General features: G+C 51.7%; 1 long non-coding RNA gene across 1 annotated transcript; it reads right to left on the bottom strand.

Annotated features, from left to right (window-relative positions):
- Window positions 1–4,202, bottom strand: LOC117802962. Its single transcript, XR_004626446.1, has 3 exons — window positions 4,054–4,202; window positions 3,484–3,545; window positions 1–2,304 (listed from the first exon to the last, which is right to left on the bottom strand). It is a non-coding gene; the product is annotated as an uncharacterized LOC117802962 (long non-coding RNA).
- Window positions 4,203–6,351: the final 2,149 nt, after the last annotated feature.

The following is a 6,351-nucleotide window of genomic DNA, read 5'->3' as shown; positions in this document are numbered from 1 at the left end:
CAGATTCATTTTTGAGCTCTAAATTTATTGAATCCAGACATCTGGCTGAACGGTGTCTGAGTTTGAATCACTTTTGGGGACCTGGCCTCGAGAAAGGTGCCTTAGATGACACACTCTGCCCCCCCCCACCTAACCAGACTCAGCTTCTGCACTCTGCTAACAGTTACGCAGAACTCATTACCAACATGAATCCTTTTAAGATTCTATTCTCTTTACCCTAGAGCATTGAGAGCTCCTTCTTTCCCTGGAAACTGGTACTCAGGCTTCAAGACAGATAGCATGACCTGGATCAGTCAGGATAAGCTGGGTGATGCTGTGGTGATAAGCAAGCCCCAAATCTCAGAGGCTTACTTCTCAGAGTAACATCTCCAATGCGAGTGGGCGGAGGGAGGAACGAGGTCTAGCTTACGGTAGTCACAGGAGACCAGGGTGGATGGAGGCACACGGATTGGCTCCCAGCATCACCGCACAGAGGAAACAATGCAGATTGTCTGCCGCTTCTTAAAATTAGCAGTCAGAAGTGAGACAGGTCACTTCTGTTCATTTGCCATTGACCAAAGTGCATGCTATGGCCACGTCTTCAAAGTGGATGGCAAGCAGCACCACCATGTATCAGAAGGAGGAAATCCAGAAATATTGGGTGAGCAGTCTTACTGACAGCACAACCTATTTTCAACTCACCTAAGCAGAGCTGGTTACTCACGTCTCTGGATTCACAAACCCCCAAGGGCCCAGTATGATCCAGAGCACGGAAGTTCAGAGAGATTGCACAACCTGTCAGGGTCACACAGCTAATAAACAATGAGTTCGAATCCAAGGCACTTATTCCAAGTGCCAGCCCTTTCCACCGTGCTTCGGTCAAGCTAATGCAATGCATGGTACATAGTAGGTGCAACAAGTGTTTGCTGAATATTTGGGATGAACGCTTTTGTCTTGTGTACTATTGAAGCAGCACCAGTCTAAGTGAGCTCACAGGCTTTGAATGATCATACTGTGTACTTGCATTATTTCTCAAAGTTTACCTTGTGTATCGGCTTTATGAATGCATAACGTTACTCAGGGAATTAAAATATATCTTCTGAATCATAGTCAGTGACTGATATTCAATCCCAGTGTGCCCTCAATACCTAGCACGTGTAGGAATTACATTTAGCGCCCTAGAACAGAAAAGCCAAAACACCAATGGTTCAAACAAAGAAGGGTTTATTCTCTCAGGTAAAACGAGACCCCATGTGGACATTTCAAGGCAGGTATGGTGTTTTCATGAATTTCCCCAGGATCACAGCTCCTTCTGTCATTAAGCTTTGCCACCCCTAGCCCATGTCTTCTGTCTTCAGGTTTTCTTCATGGTCCAATGTGGCTTCTGCAGCTCCAGCCATCACAAGTGCTTTTCCAACAAGAATGATGAAGGGGACATGCAAAAACAAGTCAGCTGCTTTATAAGTGAACCTTCTGCTTGAGTCTCACAGGCTGGACTTTAGACGTACGTAGAAGCTTCAGGAGAAGCTGGGGAACAGATTTTGAACTGGGAGCATTGCACCCCAAATGTAATGGGGCTCTCAGTCTAAGAAAGGGGGAGACACATCATGTATGTACACCTGACTTCAAAAACACCTGCTTCCTTTGTATTACCTTGATCATGTGGTTTGATTTTTACAATATACACCTTTTATTAGGTATCAAGGATTTTTAAAATCGCATGGCTCTGAACTGCAGGAAGGGCTTAGTCCAAAGGCTCGTGCTGCTCATGGACAAGCGCCGAAATCATCACCCATAGCAGAGTAACGGTTTAACTAACATGTGTTTGCTGTGACCTACGCGGTGCTGGAAAGGAAATATACACAGGGATACGTCTGTTAACAATTGTGTAATCTTATGTCGTGAGAACACCTCCACTTTCTCAGGGAAAAATGCACACACTTAAAATGACTAAGATGACACACGGACCTCCATTCTGGTAGGACATCCTCAGCTCTGGTCCCTCACTCAGCTGCGGGAAAATCCATTCGACACGAATTCATGACGAGAAATCACTAGACCAGAAAATTCACCCAGTTTTTCCCACTCAGAAGACATAGAAAAGCAGGACCATCTCCATCCAACTGTGAAGGGGTTTGCCTTCAAGTGACTGAAAAGCCAGGTGACTATACGTGCCTGCGTATTTGAAACACGTCACCGAGAACCTTTCCTTTCTCCACCATCTATTTCTTCAACAACGTTCGTTGTGCGTCTTCTCCACGTCGGGCGCTCTTGTAGGCACTGGAGGCCGTGTGGGGAGGAAACCTGCTCCTAGCGCTCGCAGAGCTTCTGGTGACAAACAAGTCACCAACCATGGAGACAGACAAGACAGGGAATAATATGAAGAGGGCTAGCTTGGGGGAAATGGCGGGAGTGTTATCGTCTACGGTGGCTAGAAAAGGCCTCTTTTAGAAGGTGACCCTTGAACAGAGCCCTGAGGGGGCCCTCTGTGTGGAGATTCAGAGCAAGGGCATCAAAGTCGGAGGCACCAGCATGTGCAAAGGCCTTGGGGCTGAAACATGCTTGGCACACTGGAGAAACAAGGAGGCCAGAGTCTCGGGCCTGCTCTACCTGTTCAGGTTTTCAGTGAACTATTTAATTCTCTTGTTTAGATGAGAGTCAGTTATGCAAATAATCTACCAAGGTTTATTATGGTGGTTAGAGCTTTGCTTTACTGCCTCACACAGAGAATGGGCAGAATAGGAGAATGAACAGCATTAAGCAGACAACAGAAATCTCCCTCAGCTTTGAAGGGCTATGCATTTAGGGTGAGTATATATTCCAGGAGAACGGGAAGGACAGAGGCAGGCTGGACATGAGCAGAAACACTACGTCTCCTTGTGGGGGCTACGCCCCCAGAAGCACCGGAAGGGCTGGGAGCGAGGCCTCGGGCAGCAGTGTCGTCCTTGCCACCAGGTTCCTGCTGGGGAAGCCCCTAGGCTCTGCCATCTCAACAAAGCCCTCCGTTTCCCTGGGCCCCTGAGCTTCCGCGGGAAGCACAGCTGCTGGTGCAGTGACCCCCTTCTCACCGACATGGCCAAGGGCAGCGTGTGGGAGCCGAGGCTGTCGGGGCTGACGAGCATGGTCACGCACGTGGGCACGTGCTATGAGCTGCTGTCTGCGTCCGCAGTGGCTGAGCTGGTCTCCACTGCAGGACAGCACCTGCAGCCATGTCATCACTGGCCAGTCACCCAGAGGGCTTCCAGTGAGGTCCAGAGCTGAAATGAGGTGGGCCCCATGCCAGTGGGGTCCTGATCTGCTGTGTCCATCACCCCATGTCTCAGAGGGTTAATTTCATGAGTCAGCATAATCAAAAATTACCAGGCTGCATAGTTTCTTTCTCCACGGATGCAGTTACTGGTTCACATTATTGGAGCCCTGTGTATTATCATCGTTAGTGACACCTGTTACAAGCATCCATGCTGTCCCAAGAAAGCAAAGCATAAAACATTGTCACGATCTCACCTGTTCTCGCAGGATGAGGAAGATTCACTGCCATGCTGAGGAATGAAGATGGGCGTGTCCTGCTAAAACAAGCAAAGATAAGATTTTAGGAAAGTGTTTTCTCTCTGGCTGTGTATTTTTTTCTTTTTTTGTAGGGCATCTCACTCCACCACCCAGCAATGCCAGAGGAAGTCCAGAAACAGTCACTCCCACAGCAACTTTGTAAGGTGAGAGGTTTGGTTTTTAGCTGTGTCGAGCTGGGTGTGGGTGGTCAGGTTTCCCCTAAAAAGCAACAGAGGCCAGTGAACTTGCAATGGCATAGACGACATACACAGGGTCCCTCTCTGCAAAGCTCTATCACGCACCTGTCAGACTCCTTGCAAAGGAGGAGGGAAGCCTCGGGCTGAGAATGAGCCAGGCGCTCCCTAATGAGCATGAGTGGTGAGGGAAACCAGACAAGAAGGAGATCCTGGCTGCCGGGGCATCTGCTGGCAAGAGCCCGGGATGGTGCCGCCTGGCTCGCTCCTCCATCCTGCGGTTCTCCATTAGGGTTGCCCCACTGCGTCCGGTTTACCCCAGCACCGAACTCACCCTGGGCGCTTCCTCCCCACGGGGCACGAGAAGGGATGGGCTATGCGAAGCCCGCTCCCACCAGCCGCCGGAGCTTTTGAGGACCCGCTGGAGATGTCTGCTCCTCCCTGGCAGGCAGCCCAGACTTCGTTTTCTGCTTTCAGAGCAACTCGCACTCCTCCCTCCGTCCAGTCCATATTCTGAAAACACGAAGCTCTTGGCTCTAAGTCACCGCTTCCTGCTTTCACGTGCTGGTCCAGCGGGCCGCCTGAACCAGCCCTGTGTGGCCAATACCACTGTCCCCGCCCCGCGGAGGGCACAGAGGCCCCGGGGGCTCAGCCTTCAGAGAGCCATGCACTCCCTTTTCTCATCACAATCCCCTAGGAGTTACTCAAAGTTAGTGCACTTTCGAAGACTGTACATGAAGGGTGGTGTTCTAACTCGGGCCCCGGGGACATAAAATTAAAATAGGACCCCCACATCTAGTTCAGCTGATCATGTCATACCCTACCTCGGGTTCCACCGCGTTTGCAAGGTGGCACTTCCCCCGGGGCTTCTCCTCCAGGATCTCCTAAATCCTGGCTCCGGGTATGGAGCCTCCTTTCCAGCATCCTCGAGAAAGCTAATTGAATACAGCAGGAAGCCGTCACGAGAGCCTTTTACCTTTCCCCTGTACACTTTTCCAACAGGAGGCAAAGCTGCTCCATTCCAAAGAGGGTGATCCCCTCCTTCTGCACACGCATTCCGATTCTTCAAAGGTATGTTGTTTCCCTTCCACTGAAAGTTTTCTCCTGATCACCTGGAGGCATCCAGGTGTGGCTGCAACTACGCTCAGCCCCGGGAGTAAGTGTCTACACCTAAGGGCCGCGCACGGCAGCGCGAGGAGGCCCATGCGTGACGTGGAGGCTCGCGGGCACCCGCCACTGTGTACCTGGTGACTCAGCCGGGATGCAGAGGCCAGATGGATGCAAGGTGCACTTTCATTCGTGATGGCTTAAGAGCAGTTCTCCGGGAAGGGGATCTCCTGCCCTCACCCCGCCTGCAGGCCCACACTCCATTACCCGGCTCTCTAAACTACTCTCTTGGGGAAGCAAAGGAAAATTTTCACTATGTTTCCTTTGCATTCAAGGTCAGGTAGGCAAGGCATGACTTGTAATTATTGATCGGCACCAAAGTGCCCATGTAAGTAAATTTAAAGTATCTATTGAAATAGTTCATGTGTTGCTTCCTATCAAACAACTTCTCATCTGTATTTGCTGCTGTAGACTGAACATGTGTGTACCCCCAGATTAATTTGTTGCGACCTCAACAGGTTATGAGGTTATGAGGTCCCGAGTGGGACTAGTTCCTTGTCAAACAGGCTTGGAGGGCTCCCTTGCCGGTCCCCCTGCATGAGGACAGACGTGGTCTATGACCCAGAGGGGGCCCTAGCACAGCCCAGTGGGGCCAGCACCCTGATGTCGGGATGCCGGCCTCCAGAGCTGTGGGCAGCAGAGTTCTGCGGTCCTGAGGCTGCTCAGTTCGTGGCCATCGGAGCAGACGGCCACGTTTGTAAAGTGTCCCCGTGACAAGATGCTGAGCCACAGCATCCACATGGTGGTCACAGCCAGGACACGGAGACACGCGGTCTCTGACACGCGGAGGTTGCGGGGGACTATTCCAGAGCGCAGGGTGTCAACCCAAAGCCTCGGTCCGCATCGTGCACGGCGGTGGGCTGCCGGCAGCGGCGAGGGGCACGGCCCCCTTCCTGAGCAGCAGGCAGAGGGAAGAGCTCCGAGGGTCCCTGTGGTGCCCGGAGCCCCTTGAACGGGCCTGCAGGTGCTCTTTGAAGGGTGAGCGAAGCCGCATCAGCCACTAAGGGGCTGTGTGGACGGGTTCCCTTCGGGGCTTGGTGCACACCTGAACTAGGTCAGGGAGCCTTTCCCTGAAAGATGAGGTGCTGGTCAGCTCCTTTGAAAGCTTCTCTTTGGAAAGACCTACGTGAATGTGTTTTAATAATGCATGATACTGGTTTTCAACTGTTAGTGTGCACAGACTCCCCAGGGAACGTGTTAAAATGCAGAATCTGACTGGACGGGTCTGAGCTTGGCCTGGTCCCCGCATGTCTAACAGCCCCTGGTGGGGGGGGGGTGTTCTGATGCTGTAGGGCCCATCCTTGGGGCAGCAAGGGGCACAGGATACAAAGCATAGCATGTAGGATGAGGAGCTAACTCTTCACGTCAGGGTCTCCTCCCTTCTCCGTTCTTCCTCAAACCGACCTGCCCTAGGAATAGGGCTAATGAGCCTAAGCCGAATGACAAGATAACCCGTGACACAGTA

This window comes from Ailuropoda melanoleuca, chromosome 7, assembly GCF_002007445.2.
Source record: "Ailuropoda melanoleuca isolate Jingjing chromosome 7, ASM200744v2, whole genome shotgun sequence".
NCBI lineage: Eukaryota > Metazoa > Chordata > Mammalia > Carnivora > Ursidae > Ailuropoda > Ailuropoda melanoleuca.
This window is presented reverse-complemented; position numbering and strand designations above follow the sequence as displayed.